Source organism: Anabrus simplex, chromosome 2 (genome assembly GCF_040414725.1).
Source record: "Anabrus simplex isolate iqAnaSimp1 chromosome 2, ASM4041472v1, whole genome shotgun sequence".
In the NCBI taxonomy this organism is placed as follows: domain Eukaryota; kingdom Metazoa; phylum Arthropoda; class Insecta; order Orthoptera; family Tettigoniidae; genus Anabrus; species Anabrus simplex.
This window is the reverse complement of record NC_090266.1, coordinates 264,168,774-264,186,298: the sequence shown is the minus strand read 5'-3', so window position 1 is coordinate 264,186,298 and position 17,525 is coordinate 264,168,774. Positions and strand designations below refer to the sequence as shown.

The following is a 17,525-nucleotide window of genomic DNA, read 5'->3' as shown; positions in this document are numbered from 1 at the left end:
AAACCAATCCAAGGTATAGTAATGTTAAGGTAGATGGACACGACAGCTGAGAGCCTTCGTCAATGGATTTTCAAAAAACGAACAACGATTTGAAGTTTGGACAATACACGAGAGGTTTTTGAAATGAAAAATCAGATGCCTGTGCTTCAGGGTCCATGTAAAGCTAGATGTCCCATGGCTATGACAAAGATATTTAATGTCACGTAAAATTCTAAGTTTGAATTCTGAAGTATAGATCTCTAAAGATGTGAACAACGGTATGCTGCAAAAAAAATGAGAGTTCGCAGACAATATTATCATTGCAATGCTCAGTATTCAGAACGACATTGTTGTTTGGGAGTGAAGACTGGGTGGCTTCGGTACATCTTGTGAATCTTAAAGTACGAACAGATGGGAACTATGTCAGGATGATGTTCGTAATAATGAAATAAAGGCTAAGTAAGGAATACACACGCTGGTTGCTATTGGTTTCACGGCACACCGCCTAGACAGGTCATATGACGGCAATGGGTTAGGACAGGGTTAGGACTGGGAAGAAAGCGACCGTGACATTAAGATGTTTGCCTTGTGGAAAACGGAAGACCAGGATAAATCACCTTTAGGACTGCCGACAGTGGGTTTAGAACCCACTACCTCCCAAATGCAAGCTCACAGCAATATGATTCGAAGCGTGCAGCCAACTCGCTCGGTGAGAAATGAAGTAGTAGTCTGAATGGTGAGTGCATGTAAGATTTATCAGGGACGTTAATTTTCTTAGGAGAATAATGGACTCTGTCATGGCGGGTAAGAGACGCAGAAGAAAATCCGAGGCACAATGGTGTCGAACAGCTCATTTACAGAGGCTTGCAAACTGATCATTGAAAGAATAGTCCGGAATTAGATCGGAGTAAAGCATTGCAGCCCATAATGGAAATAAAATATATGTATGTATGTATGTATGTATGTATGTATGTATTGTACCCTTTAAAATGTATGTATCCATATTATTATCCACTCTAGGTGGGAAATATTCGTTGCTAAATTTTGTGGGTTCGTTTCTTTCCTTATACAGTATATTTGGAGACAACTGGAGCCAGATTAATAACAAGAACTATCACAATGAGTTAGTCCTCCAATTCAAATCCTCTTAAGAAAATGAATAGTCTCATTAATTACTAGCAATTACCCGCGGCTTCGCTCGCGTGGATTTCGTAATTTGATCAAAGTAATCGTTCCTCGGCATTGTACTAAGACATTATCTGAAAATTCCTAAAGTATAAAAACTCGCCCAAAAATTTAGTTTCATTTACCCCAGAAATTCTTCGTAAACCATGTTTGTGGTATTACCTTTTGGGGCTAAGACAACCAAGCGACACAGAACTGTACATGTGAGAAACAGTCTTCTCTCAAGTCGAAAAAATAAATACGTGTTTCTTTATTTTTAAAGGAGATTCCAAATACCTATTCCCACATCTGTAACATCTTCAGTTTTTGAGATATACATAAGTATCTCCATAAAAAGAATTCAACCCCTTGATCAGTCCTTCCCCCACCCCCATCTAAGTGTATTCTCCGAAATCAAAAATATATGTTTCTTTATTTTAAAAATAAATTCGAAATACCAACTTTCACGTTTGTAACATCTTCAGTTTTTAAGATATAAGTATCCTCATAAAATAATTCAACTATTTTTCACTTCTTTTTTCACCCCCCGTTCAGTGCCTTCTCCGAAAACAAAAAGGTACTTCCCAAATACTAAGTTCCTTGTCTCTAACATGTTAAGTTTTTTACATATAATGTAGATACACCGATACTCATTTTTAAAATTCACCCACTTTCCCAATTCATTTCAGCCCTTAACTGGATTTTCCGAAAACAAAAAAATACGTGTTTCATTATTTTTATAGGAGATTCCAAATACTAATTTTCACGTCTGTAACATCTTTAGTTTTTGAGATATAAGTATCCTCATAAAAGTAATTCAACTCCTTTTTCACCCCCACCCCCCTTCCTACCCGTTAAGTTGATTCCCCCTTTCCCAAAAGTGCGTGTTTGATTATTTTTAAAGGAGATACCAAATACCAATGTTCACGTCTTTAACATCTTTAGTTTTTGATTGAGATGTAATTACACTCATACTTTGTATAAAGAATTCAACTAATTTTTCAATTCATTCCCCACCCCCACTCCCTAAGTGGATTTTCCGAAGACAAAAGAACACGCGTTTCTTTACTTTGAAAGGGCAAGGTAAGGGTGTATTCTGCCCGAAGGCACGTCCGAACCTCCGCAGAGGTGTCCTGAGCCGGAGTGTACGTGCGGTACGGTGGCCAGTTCCTTTCCGCTCCTCTATTCCCTTAACCCCCACCAACAGCGCGTGGCAACTCATCCAAATCTTCACCACACCCAATGTTGCTTAACCTCGGAGATCTCACGGGATCCGGTGTTTCAACACGGCTACGGCCGTTGGCTTTACTTTGAAAGAAGATTCCAAATACAAATGTTCATGCCTCTAACATCTTCAGTTTTTGAGATATAAGTATCCTCATGAAGAAAATTCTACTCCTTTTTCACTCCACCCCCGTCCGATAAGTTGGTTTCCCCCCACCCAAAAATGCGTGTTTCCTTATTTGTAAAGGAGATTCAAATACCAATTTCCACGTCTGTAACCTTCAGTTTTGAGATATAAGTTTCTCCAGAAAAAGAAATCAATTTTTTTACTTCCTTTCACACTCCCCACTCAAGTGAATTTTCTAAAAACAAACAGTACCCGTTTCTTTAAAAGAGCTTCCAAATACCAATTCTCACGACTGTAACATCTTCAGTTCTTGAGATATATGTCTCCTCGTAAAAGAAATTCATCTCCGTTTTCATCCTACCCTCTACCAAGTCGATTCCCCCTCCAAATACGTGTTTGTTTTTATAGGAGATTCCAAATACCAGTTTTCACGTTTTTGGTATATATTCTCATACAAATAATTCAACTAATTTTCAATTCTTTCACCCTCCCCAACCCCCGTTAAGGTTTTTTATCCGAAAACCATGAATACGTGTTTCATTATTTTTAGAGCAGATTCCAAATACCAATTTTCACGTTTGCAACATGTTAAGTTTTTGAGATATACTGTAGATATGCTATTTTTTTTAAAATCACCCCATTTTTCAGTTCCCCTTCAATTGATTTTATGAAAAAAGTATTTCTTTACTTTTACAGGAAATTCCAAATACCAGTTTTCAAATCTGTAATAAGTTACGTGTCTGAGATAATTTTCAGATAGAGTCTTTTTAAATATTCACCCCGTTTGTCACTCCTGTTCACCCCCTAGTCACCGGATTATTTAAAAAAATACGCGTTTCTTTATTTTCCAAGGAGATTCCAAATACGAATTTTCATATCTAGCATCTTCAGTTTTTTAGTATAAGTCTCCTCATAAAAGGTGTTCAACCATTTTCCTCCCTTTTTTCAACCCCCTAATGGGATTTTCCAAAACAAAAAAATATGTATTTCTTTTATTTTTAAAGGAGATTCCAAATACCAATTTTCACGTCTGTAAACTTCTAAGTTTTTGTGATATAAATATCCTCATTTCAAAAATTCACCCCCCTTTTCACTCCCCTAGCGATGGAATATCCAAAAATCCTCCCTTAGTGAGCACCTACATTGCAATATAAATGTATCCCCAAAATTTCATTTCTTTATATCCAGTAGTTTTGGCTCGGCGATGATGAGTCAGTCAGTCAGTCAGTACATGTTATTTTATATATATTGATAGATATGAACTGAACTCTTCAGATGTCCGGATGAATCAAACCACTGGTTTTCTACTGAAGTACTTTATCTTCGTGATTCTATCAAATTCTGCTGATATGATGGCAAGTTCCTGAATGATCAAATGGGACTTGTTAGAAGACGCAGGCGTTTAGTAATAATAATTTCATGTGGCTATTTCTAGCTTGGTGCAGCCCTTGTAAGGCAGACCCTCCAACGACGGTGGGCGGCATCTGCCGTATCTGGGAACTGCGTGTTTTTGTGGTGGAGGAAAGTGTTGTGTGTGGTGTGTGAATTTCAGGAATTTTGGGGACAGTCCAAACACCCAGTCCCCGAGCCAGCGGAAATAACCATTTATGGTTAAAAATTCTAACCCGGCCGGGAATCGAACACGGAGACCTCTGAAGTGAAGGAGACTACGCTGACCATTCAGCCAAGGAGCAGGACAGGCGTTTAGTAAATTTTTGCAATGTCTCTTTGCAGGAATTTTTTCGTGCTGCTAAATGACATTCAGAAACCAGGACTTCAGTATCCTTCGCTGAGAGAGGGTGGATCTTTAGGTCGCCTTTTCTGTTTCAAATTTCACTTTGCTTTAGTTGTTTCACGTCTTAGTGTAACGCCTTCAGATGAACTGTGTATTATTATGCACATCGATTTTGGAGCCTGCATTTGGCTGCAGAAATCCTTCACACTCCTTAAGACGTGTTTTGCACTATTTTTCACGTCAGATTGACCCAATTTTGGCGCTAGCGCACTGCGCAGCCATCTGAACCGTGTAATACGGAACTAAAACACGTTGAAGAAAACACGGCTGGCCATCACTCAAGTAAGAGTGTTATAACACTCAAAACTATAATTTGGAGATACTAATTCGCAGCGCTATTTTGCGATATATGCTGTGAACAATTGTAACATCAAATGTAATTGTGTGTTACCAAAACTCAACCTATTTGTACATCACAGTTTTGGATTTCCCCTCATCACTTTTTCAGAAAAAAATATTGTAGGCTATAGCATTCTGTAGAACAGACCATTCCAAGTGGGCAGCCCCCATGCATGACCCAGGGCAGCCCAGGGCTCTCAGGGCTGAGAGCAAGTTATGAAGGAGAGAGGTAGCGAATGAGTGGGAAAGAGACGGAGGGAAGTGAGGTTATGGACGGTACAATCTATTCAAGAATTACAAAATCAACCTTTGAAAAAAACAGTTTATAACAAAAAACAGTCAATTTTTCTGCATTTAGGACGATACCTGATATTTCTTTGATAACAACTTTGTGATATCAGGGAAAATTGTTTGGGTAGAATGAATGCGTTGCTTCCAACGCAACATCGGACAAACATTACCTAGTTTTATTCTTATGCAGGTTCATAACTTGCTCTCAGCCCTGAGAGCCCGGGGCTGCCCTGGGTCATGCATGGGGGCTGCCCACTTGGAATGGTCTGTCCTACAGAATGCTATACAATATATGTTCGCTAAGGTGTGTAGAGTCAAACATAGCAACTAAAATACATATCTTTCAAAATTGTGTTAAATTGAAGCCTTATCAGTTCTCTGTGATATTTGACTGGAGCCTCCTCAGAATTGGCAGAAAAGGGCAGTATTCAAGTGTATAATTCAGGCTAAATTTATTCTATACTTGTAAATTTGTCGATTGTTAATAGGCTTAACAATAACCATCGGTGTTACAATCGGCCAAGTCGTATGGTTTAAAAATGTAATTCCTGAAAATTTGTCTTTTGCAATTGTTTTTCGAACAATTTAGGATTATCTTTTCTATTTGTTCAGTCTTCAGCCCGGAGGCTGGTTGGATTCTAAAAAAGCACTACCAAAGCTAATGCTGTTATAGAGAACAGCACGAACCTGATGGAGTTACCGTAATGTAACGTACAATGCATGATGAGTGAGATAATTTAACATTGCTTTCCTCACAGGGCCAGAAAGTGCTATTAAATCACGACTAGCCGTATGAGTAGGGTTTTTATAATAATAATAATAATAATAATAATAATAATAATAATAATAATAATAATAATAATTGCTTTACGTCCCATTAACTACTACGATTTTCGGAGACGCCAAGGTGCCAGAATTTAGTCTCGCAGGAGTCCTTTTACGTGCCAGTAAATCTACCGGCACGAGGCTGACGTATTTGAGCACCTCCATATACCACTGGACTGAACCAGGATCGAACCTGCTAAGTTGAGGTCAGAAGACTAGCGCCTCAACCGTCTGAGCCACTCAGCTTTCATAAACACCCACACGCACACTACTGTAGTCGTGCTTCGAATATCATAACTCAGCACCAACCATACATCAGCATTTTCCATACTGCCACAGCCATAAATGAGAGACATTTTGTTGTGGCCTCAGCCCAAAGACAAACGCTAATTTATTGCATCCATCAAGGGAACAACAGGCCGAGTTCCATCTTAAAAGCTCCAATTCTGTCCCACATAGCACCAGTCAACATATTTTTGCCTTACAAAGAACATTTAAATAACTCAAATAGTTTATGTCGACTAAAACGACAAAGTCAGCAACCCAGCTGGTACGTTCTTACATCACCCGAGCCTCAGTTATAGACAGCAGTGAGAGGTCAGTCGTGGGCTCCCTAGCCATCAAACGCTGAGTTGGAATGGCTTACTGTAGGACATTAAGACAATAAAACTATACATCACTTTTTTGTACAACACACAAACATTCAGGTCTGAAGGACGTCTCGTATAAAGGGGAAATATGACCCTTTGACTAAAGATCTAAGAGGCACAACTGACGTTTTTTGTTGTTGGTAGGAAACTAGTGGAAAATTACCTATCAGCCAGATTAAACATGACTAAATAGGGTACAGAACGTACTGACATTGAGTGCTGCCCAGTGATGGACTACCAGCAGTGTTGCTGCAAGTCAAATGTGTGGGTAGTCGTTCGGACAGGACTGAGCAAGACAAATTAGACCTATTCGTGGAGGTACTATCATGGAAACTCAGTGACGCGTTTACCTCATAAGACAAACTTTCGTGTTTTGTTTTTCTTTTTTTTTAATTTTAACTTTCGGTCTTATTCGACCATGTAGCCAGCCTGTATTTGTATTCCTTATACTTTTTTAATGAAGTATAACTTATATATGATATTTCACTACTACACGTAGTTTTCTATATTAATTGACGCACTGTGATGAACTTAAACATGCGAGACGAACAAAAAGACCCAGTCCCTGAGTCAGAGAAATTAACCGTACATAATTAAAATCCTTGACCCGGTCGGCAATCGAACCCAGGCCCCACTAAACCGAAGGCCAGTACGCTGGCCATTCAGCCAGGAGGTTGGACCTACTAAGAGAAACTTATGGTTCTGGACAAACAATGGAAATTAATGTAAAAATCGTAACTTATTCTACAGGTTATGATAGCAACAAGTCGCGCTCATCGGAAGGCAGAGGTGAGGAGCATCTGTTTTCACGTCGACTTCACTGGAACTTCTACAAAGTATAGCGAATAAAGATAAAACTACACACATCTAGAATATCTGTAATCCAACAACCCCCCCCCCCCAATCCCCTGGGCACAACAGCCCCGAAGGGCCATGGTCTACCAAGCGAAAGCTGCTCAGCCCGAAGGCCTGCAGATTATGAGGTGTCGTGTGCTCAGCACGACGAATCCTCTCGGCCGTTATTCTTTGCTTCCTAGACTGGATCTGTAATCCAAAATTCGAAAATGAAAATGACGTTTCCCTTCTAAACAACTGAAGCCTTCCTTCACATAAACCGAACCAGTCGTAAATTAACTCCACTCAAGTCTCAATTATGGTTTCTATTATTTATTGGTCCACAGGTGCTCTGCTCAGCTGTGTAACAACTGTTGGTAAATTCTGGGCTGAGTATGAAATAAGAGAAGAGGGGACAATGGGGAGCAAAACGTGTGTTTTTTTAGATCACGGAATCTCTTCCAAGTTTACAAATACATGTATAACTCAGAGTCACCTTGGTATAGAAACATCTCACAACTATCAACCAACCAACCAACCAACCAACCATTATGACTGATCTGTATTTAGGGCTGTTTCCCAGGTGACAGATTCCCTATCAATTGTTTACTTAATCATTCCTTAAATGATTTTAAAGAATTTGGAAATTTATCAAACATTTCCCTTGGAAAATTATTTAATCCTTACTTCCTCTTCCTATAAGCAAAAATTTTCCCCAATTTGTCCTCTTGAATTCCAGCTTTAGCTTCATTTTATGAATCTTTAAAAGTTCCACTCAAGCTTATCCGTCTACTAATGTTATTCTACGCCATTTCTCCATTAACAGTTGGGAAAATACCGCTTAGCCGAGCAGCTCATCTCCTTACCCCCAAGTCTTCCCACACCAAAGTTTGCAACATTTTCGTAACACTATTCTTTTGTCTGAAATCACCAAAAACAAATCGAGCTGTTTTCCTTTGGATCTTTTCCATTTCTCGTATGAAATAATTATAGTGTGGGTCCCATACACTGGAACCATATTCTAATTGGGGTCTTACCAGAGACTTATACCCCCTTCTTTACATTCTTACTACAACCGCTAACTATCCTCAACCATATGAAGAGATATATAACCTTTATTTACAACCTCATTAATATGGTTACCCCAATGAACCCTGTGAGGTACTTCCACCCCCATTAACACAATAATGAATCTAAACTCTGAGAAATTTCCATCCTGACTGTTTATCCCGTTTACAATCGTAACATCTCACAACATTGTCGAGGTCATTTTACAGTTTCTTACAGTCCTGTAACTTATTTACTACTCTATACATCAGGGCCTCTCAAACGGCCAAATTCTCACGCGTGCAAATCGAGGCGCAAAGACTCCGTGCATTGTGCATTGGTCCGACTCGGCTCAACTCGGCTTGACTCGGAAGGTGTAGTGCGCTGAGAGTGACAAAGCGTTTGGTGATAGACGGCTGGCTTATTTATCAGTGAAATAGATAAGCGCAAGACAACAACATAATTGAGAAACCTGTTTCGAAGAAAACAAAGACTTCAGAAAATCCATTTCAATCTAACTGGGAACTTTCGTATTTTTGTTAGTCGTGACGATAAAGCCAAATGCTTAATCCGTGAGACAATAATTATGTCATAAGTTAATCAAAAAGATTTATTTTCCAATACAAAGGCTTTTCTGAAATTCTACGAGAATTTGTCGAAGGACGAGTTTCCTAAGCTGCATCGAGAAGCAGCTAAGATTATTTCTATGTTTGGTTCCTCATGCATATGTGAAAGGTATTTTTTCCTGTTTTGAATTGTGCGAAAACTAGATTGCGTGCGAGTAGGCCTAATTTAAAGAAGGCTCTCAGAATTGCTGTCAGCCGATCCCTTGTTCCAGGTATAACTGGTATCATTGCAAAGATAAAGGAAAAGAAGAGCGAGAGAAGATAAATTGTCTGCTCAAAACAAATTGAAAGAAGAGTTTTTTAACACCGCTAACATTGTCCCATACAACAGTGTCACCGTTCACCGCGCATAAACATTTCGCAGTAAGGGGAGAATCAGCGGGGAAGGTGGAGAAGGCGAAGACAGACCGAACGGGTGAGACAGGTGTAGGAGACGTGGAGTGGTGGTTTGCACTCTGGTCAACCTAGTGAAGTCGTCTCCTGCACCTTGTGCCGTGCAGTGCATGGGCGCATGCACCCTGAGAGGCCCTGCTATAGAGTATAACATCATCCGAAAAAGCCTTATCTGTAATTCAAGTTCTTTACTCTTATCATAAAGGTGCAATAATAGTAACCTGAGGGACCACCCTCTTAATCCTTACAGGACGAGATAATGCTTCACGTAGTCTAATTCTCCGAGTTCTATTTTCTAGAAATGTGGCCACCTATTTAACCACTCTTTTGTCTAGCTCCATGCTCTGTGTTATTTTGCCTTCTCATCTTGAGTACGCAGACATTTTTGTCAGTGGTAAATAAGAAATAAATATTTGTAATCGCGGCCAACCTACTTCTTCGCTTTTGAGTATCTTAGTCAGGAATGCTACGAGGTGATGCAAATACAAATTAGTGACTGACGATGCCACCCACCAGGCAAGCGACACGAATGAGTCAGCGGACCACAACCAGCCAGTCAGTCAGTCAGGCGACTTTTACGTGCACCACTCTATATCTTACAATGCTACACTCTAAATGATATTGAATTCTGTTTACCTTCAGAGGAATACTTTCTAGACATGAAAGGTTCTTTCCAACACGCAGTTTGCTGTCGGTACATGGACACATCCATATACCGCTCTATACGCATGCGCTGACTTCGTATCGGTTCCGGTATTGATACACGATTGGGTTGTGTTGGAATGGATTCTCGTCCATGAACTCCAAGGAATAGGAGTAACGCAATTACTGTACTAACCGGGTGTAATGCCGATATTTTCCCATATTGCCCGTAATGTCTTTTATGATGCTCACTTCTGTCATATCGATTTATAGTATCTTGAGCAACTCCTCGGCTAATGCGGAAATGCTCGAAAAACTCATTTTAATTATACTGAGGAACAGTTTCTTCTGAAAAATACATCGTATTTCAATTATATTTTGTTTCACCTGGTAGCTTTTTTGCCTTCATAAACTATAGGCCTAACGTAACACAATACATAAATAACTAAAGAAAGATGTTTAATTACCATCACCTAAATAATTTTCATTTCTTTTTCTTTTTGCGAAAAATAGTATGTCCTCTTCTTCACTGGATGAAGGGTGTAAAAAATCGTCGTCACTATCCATCCTAACCTCAGTAACCAAACAGCTGATTAATTTATTAATGGGAGAAGAGGGCGCAATGTGCATAAAAACAGCTGATTAAGGAACTCAGCGTACAGCTCAGGAGGCAACGATACAGTATTTCTGCGCATGTCACAGAAATGTACGGCTCAGTACATGCTTTAAGCAGACCCTACACGGTCAGTAATACTGACCAGTATTACTTAGTCAATAATACTGACAGTACGCATCAATATTGTAGCGACCTTACACGATCATTATTACTGTCAATATTTTGGTCAGTACCAGTGCACTAGTTTACCATTGCGGTATTCTCACTTTACAAATAAAGTCAACAACCGTCACTACGGAATGAGATTTATAACATGCAATTGCGGTATTCTATCAAAATGGATGGTAAAAGACGGGCATTTTGTAGCTATCATATTAGTACTGTACGAAACGCAGTTTTAAACGTAAACTATGGGTTAAAAATTGGCTTAGGAAAAGAGAAGAGTATTCTCATATGAAGTGTTGAGGGAAACACAATATACCGAAGCAGAAGGTTATCAGAACTATCTCCGTATGCGTGAGAGTACTTTTGCGAAATTACTACGAATGGTAGAGCCTTTTGTAATAAGGCAAAATACAAACATGCGGTGCTGTTTATCGGTGGCAGAGTGATTAGCGGTGACAGTGAGGTATTTTACAACTGATATAAATTTTGAAGATTTAAAGTTTTCCGCTATAATGTCACCAGTTTCCATCAGTACAGCAGTTGTGGAAACATGTCAAGTATTGTATTATGTTTATTCTGGCAGCGTTTCATATGCCTCGATAAACTTTTGCAATGGGCCTACTTGACGGTTCCACAAGCACCTCTACTTGGCCTTGGTGAGAAACGCATTTGTCGTCCACCGCTGCTCCGTTGATACTGACAAAAATAATGACAAGCGCACTCACACGGTCAGTATAACTGTCAGTATCCCCACCACTCTCCAGTACTGACGCTCGCAGATCAGGAAATCCGGATCTGCTTCAGTACTGGCCTTCATCCCATCATTCCAGTCCACACGCGATCAGTATTATTGTCAATATTTTTTGGTACTGACAGTTTTATTGACCGTGTAGGGTCTGCTTTAGACTGCGGACTAGTCCCGACCACCAGGGATCGATGCGAAGAGTTAGTTGGAACGCCTGACTGCAGTGAACGGACGAATACATGAACGCAATTTTGACTGTGTTGGAAAGGATTTTTCGCATTGCGCATGCGCAAGGAGACCACGTACTGGTACAGGGACTGTGTTGGAAAGAACCTGAAATTAAGACTGTCATGCGACTGGTGATCAGGAAAAACCCACCACTATCAGATTTGAGCACTACCTTCAAAGATAATATACTGTATATGTGCTCTGAATGGATTCAATGCGTGATTTGAAGAGTTTGGTAGCTATATACTTGAAGGACGATAAAACATCACGAGATTTGCTTCCCGTTTTAATGAAACCTTTGATAAGGTGCATTATGCTAACCTTGGACACTGCCTAGAAACTGGATGTCCTTGTCACGCATTAATATTTTTATCTTATCAGTGTTTGTAATCTACAAAATCAACTCTTATCATAAGCAGATGGTAATGGGCAACGGAAAGTTTCATCATCGTAAACGCAAGCACACTGTTTTACGTGACATTAAATCGCAGCCTTAAGTCTTAAAACCACGAGATGTACATGAATTCGAAGCACAAGATCTTGGCCTTCCATTTCGAAAATCTGACATACCTGACAGGATTTCAACGATTTGCCTTCTTCAGAAGTTAGCGACGATGTCACAGAAATATAACCGTTATGGATTCTTTACGGGTTCCTCACAGTCTCTTGTGGAACAGTAAGAGACGATGGTGTCCAATTATAACAAACTACTTACATATAATAGTAGCAGCCTATAGACGAGATTAAGTGGCTAAAAGGTAAAAATGTATAATATAAACCACCGCACCCTGGGTTTAATTACGAGCTCAGTCATAAATTTAAAAATGGTTTGATGGACTAGTATGGGGTGCGCTCAGCCGTGCGTAACAATTTAACGTCGTAGTCTATTACAAATACACACCAGTATAGACATAACATCGGCAGAAGTTATCGAATTAAAATACACTAGGTAGTACACGGAGTTGATAATCAAGACTTCCCAAACCTCTTACATGAGGCAACAGCATCAGTAGTCCAACAGATAACAGTTATGCGAGGCTGAATGCCTTACAGGTAGACACTGTATGCTGTAGTTCTTGCCTTTCCTCTCTTAGCTGATTAGGACAGTTAAATATTATATAGTCTCCCAATGTGGCCTAGTGCTTAGCATAATGGCTTTCCATCCGATTCGCGTGGGTTCGATTCCCGCTCTGCAAAGGATTTAAGACTGACCCTGGAATCTAGCAGAAGTTTCACTCATTCTCGGGAACATACTGAGAAGAAAAAGGGGTTTCAATCCCCTTTAAATCCATGCTATAAGTGATATTCTGCCATTTCTCAATGAAATACGGATCAATGCTATAATAATGTCTAACGTGTAAGCCTCGGTCATTTCCTCTTCAATTATAGCTGAAACTGCTGGAGAAGAACTTTCCTAACGACAATCAAATACAGTATCGTCTAGTTAAACGACGAGACTGCAATAAGACTGGCATAAATATTAGGGGAACCCCCTACTACTTATAAGGGGTTTCCTAGCCAAGGCTGTACAGACGTGCTTGGTTCACCCGGAAGGACGTGGGTTCGATTCTCCGTCAGGAAGGCAAAATTTTAAGAAGCGAGATATCCACTTCTGGAGCATGACATGGCCTTGAGATTCACTCAGCCAGCACCAAAATTGAGTATCAGGTTAATTCCTGTGAGCAAATGCGGCCAGGCACTCTATTCCACTAATTGCCGAGGTGACGGAAAGTGGTAGCCTTTACCTTCCACTATTGCAAGGGTCTTCATGGCCTGTACGAAGATGGCTTTTCTTTTTTTCTTATTTTACTTATGGAACTATCGCATAAAAACCGTACAACGGCTAGATAATACCATTTATTCGCTTAGTATCTTTGGATCGTATCCGATTACTGCATAAGAATCCAGTCTCCATTTAGAAAAACACCGGAGCCATACAGCTTATCACACACATCTAACGCTCTATGAACATAGGGCTAATGAACACCATTCTCCAAGTCCCTCACATTAAGTGAAAAAAAGCAACAAACTTTGTTGGAAATCCCAACTGGATATGCTAAGGCATGATCACTAAGTGCTGAAAAGTTTTTCTTTACATTGCTATACTTTTTTATCTGAAAGTTACATGTCACATTAATTAAGCGCGAGGTTATCTTCCCGGGATATACTATATGTAACGAATTACTGTTTTCTTTTAGTGACAAGATAGTTTTCGCGTGTAATTAGTGATTCTTGTTGGTTGCAAGCTGACAACATTAATAACTAACCTGTGTCGTGGGAGCCAGTGCTGCAAGGGGCCGGGGCGGCGGGGACGGCTGTCGCTTCCTCGGCGTCTGTGCCAGGAGCAAGAGCCGGGACCAGAACCGAGGCCGGGGTTACTGAGCCATGCTGGACTTCAGGCGAAAACTCTGTAACAAGAAGTAACACAACAGTTAGTTATACCGAATAGAAACTAACACTGATCAGAATATACGACACAGATGGCATTATTAGAAGTCATTCCTAACCGGCGACGTGACAGCTTATATATCGACACTAGTTTCTCACCAAGACGACCGAGATTCGAATCCTGGTCAATGCATGTGGGATTTTTATTGAAAACTGATATCCCTATGAACCAAATTCAACGTACAATTGGAGGTCCTTGGAGGTCCTGTACCTTTTCTTCCCTTAGTTCTACCACCCGATTGATCTTCCCTACTTTTAAAAACACCACTTAGTTGAGCAACTCGTCTCCTTTCTCCCAAGTTTTCCCAGCTAAAACTTTGCAACATTTTTGTACCGCTACTCTTATGACGGAAATCACCCAGAAAAAAAATCGAGCTGCTTTTCTTTGGATTTTTTTCCGGTTCTCGAAACAAGCAATCCTGGTAAGGGTCCCATATACTGGAACCATACTCTCTTACCAGAGACTTACATGCCTCTTCCTTAAATCCTTGCTACAGCCCCCTAAACACCCTCATAACCATGTGCTGAGATCTGTACCCTTCATTTACAATCCCGTTTATGTGTTTACCCCAATGAAGATCTTTCCTTATATTAACACCTAGGTACTTACAGTGATTCCCACAAGGAACTTTCACCATGAACGCAGTAATTAAAGTTGAGAGGACTCTTTCTATTAGTGAAATCCACAACCTGGATTTTAACCCCATTTATCATCATACCATTGGTGTTCATATCACAACATTGTAGAGGTATTTTCTGCAGTTGCTCACGATCTTGTAACTTATTTATTACTCTATATTCAGTATAACGTTATCCGCAAAAAGCCTTATCTCTGATTCCCGTTCTTTACTCATATCATTATCTCATGAATACTTCACAGGTTTGCGAAATTAAATGTTATCATTCAAAGATACGAACAGAGTGAGTTCTGTGGTCAAAACAGTTACAAGGTTTATACAAGTTTGTAATTTATCATAATTTGCACGGATAATTCACTGAAGGATATAAATAGTATTGACGGATTCAGCTGGGTGGAAGTTGAGTAAACCGTTAGGTCCATGTCGGTGATTTAATCTTGGACTGTGCTGAAAACTTAAAATCTATATCTTGGAGCTTGAAAAGAGGTGTAATGTGAAAATTAATATTTCCAAGACTAAGATGATGCCAATTGGGAAGAAACCTACGATGACAATGTACATTAGCGATTTGAAACTGGAATAGGTGGATCTTTTCAAATAATTAGGTTGTATATTCCCCTCGGATAGCAGAACAGTAAGTGGAACAGAATCGCGGTGCTCCAAAGCTAATGCAGTGAATTCTCAGACGAATTTATCCTCACATCGTTCTGTTATCAGACAAACTTTTCTGTACGAGAGTGAAAGCAGAGAGAACGTAGGATAATTATGAAGTGGTGAGAGCGATTGCTGGTACTAACAGGTGGGGACAATGGTAGGAGGTCACTCGTAATGAGATGAAGGCTATGTTAGTGATATATTCAATAGATGACGTTTTGTGTATGAAACGGGTTTAGTGGTGGAGTTGTGTGTGGCGACTGGAGGAGAATGGGTTATATATGAAAACAATGAACTATGCCATGGAGGTAATTAGCAGGAGACGGACACCAAGGCACCGATGGTTACATTCGTTGAAAACATGTCTGGGCAAACCCCGGACCACTCGACAAGTAACCCGCAAAGCCAATAAACACCACGTACTGTAGTTCGACACGAACCGGTAGATGGAGCCACAAACGGACCAAGAGCGCTGTGGGAGATCTGATGCTTAGAAAAATATTGATACAGTAAACAACTACTAAATTACAGTTTTTACTTTTAATTGAATTTCTTTCAGGTTTACGGTAAGAGATGTGGCGCTAAACTAGATCACAGAGGCAATTGCAAACAGAGTATTGTGGAGACACTTGCAGACTGAACACTGATAGTCACGACATACTATAATACTATAATGTATATATGTACAGGGTTCCATCTATTTTATTGTAACTGGCGACAAAGGAAGAATGGCTGATTCATACTGGTGGTCATGTATTTGATTTCGAGATGGGTCGTACCACCAAACCGCCATATTAGACAGCGAGAACAGGGGATTGGAATAAAGTGCCCTTATAAACAATGTTAATGTTTCCTTCACAGGAATTGTATAGTAACTGGGTAACAACAGATCTAGCCACTTTGGTCTCTTCAAAATTAAGCACCCAATTTTCTCGGCTAACAAATCACTTCAAGAATGAAAGATGTAGACGGTACACGACACGTACTCACCAACATGTAATTAGTATGTCGGAGAGTGTGGGCAGAGACATGATGGACATCTCAATGCAGGACGATTATCTGTCACGGACAGAAGACATACGAGGGGACATCTCTCTTCTGTTGCATTCAACTGGCCATTCACAGATCCAAGCGCATTTTACGAATATATATAACAACCCATAAGTGATGTTCCAGTAGAAAAGACATCTTAGCCTCGCTCACAAAAGCTAAACACACGGAATTAAAAAGCTTAAGTGCACCCTTCAACTAATGTAACATTTTTAGCTGAAACTTGCTGAGATTCTGTGGGTGTTAGCTTTAGGGCTCAGCTCCGGAACCGCGATTGAGGAGAGAAATGCGTTAAAACTAAACTTTTGAGTGTAATAGAAGTAGTTATTCCATAGCTTTCGTATTCGAAATCGGGGGAATGTACAGATGATACCTTCCACATTAATCCCTGCCTCCAAGTAAACAGGAGTACAAGGAGCACAATCACACAGGTTATCAGACTTCACACGCACTAAACATACGAGATTGTTTATCATGAAGTCCTAGGCAACTGAAGTGAAGCAACAGAGTGACGTGGTAGTCGAGTGGCATTGTCGTTAGCTTCACACCAAAATGACTGCAATTCAAATCCTCGCCAGTGTACGTAATATTTTTGAAATGGAAAGTTACATCTCTGTGCTACGATTCTAGCAAAACTGGAGGTTCCATGGCTGTGACCACGATATTAACACTTACTACAAGCTTTGTTTGTTTGTTTGTTTGTTTGTTTGTTTGTTTGTTTGTTTGTTTGTTTGTTTGTTTGTTTGTAATGAAGTAAACGAACAGCAGCAACGGTATACTATGCCATCTAAGTTGCGTTGTGTTCATCGGTTACACGCAGAACGTGGCTTTGTGATTGTACCCACCGATAATATCCCACGACACCGTTATCACTTCAAAGCCAATCGTGCATCACTTTCGAGCGTCTATTCTACTCATGCAGCCATTTTTTTTGCTAGTTGTTTTACGTCGCACCGACACAGATAGGTCTTACGGCGACGATGGGACAGGAAAGGGCTAGGAGTGGGAAGGAAGCGGCCGTGGCCTTAATTAAGGTACAGCCCCA

At 40.1% G+C, this 17,525-nt stretch overlaps 1 protein-coding gene across 2 annotated transcripts in view; it reads right to left on the bottom strand.

Moving 5' to 3' along the window:
* Window positions 1–17,525, bottom strand: part of bbg (big bang) — a 263,462-nt gene that overhangs the window by 122,380 nt on the left and 123,557 nt on the right. For both annotated transcript variants that reach the window (XM_067140569.2, XM_067140568.2), the window contains exon 2: window positions 13,958–14,098. The gene's annotated coding sequence lies outside the window, so the exon portion shown is untranslated. The remainder of the gene's footprint in view (window positions 1–13,957; window positions 14,099–17,525) is intronic.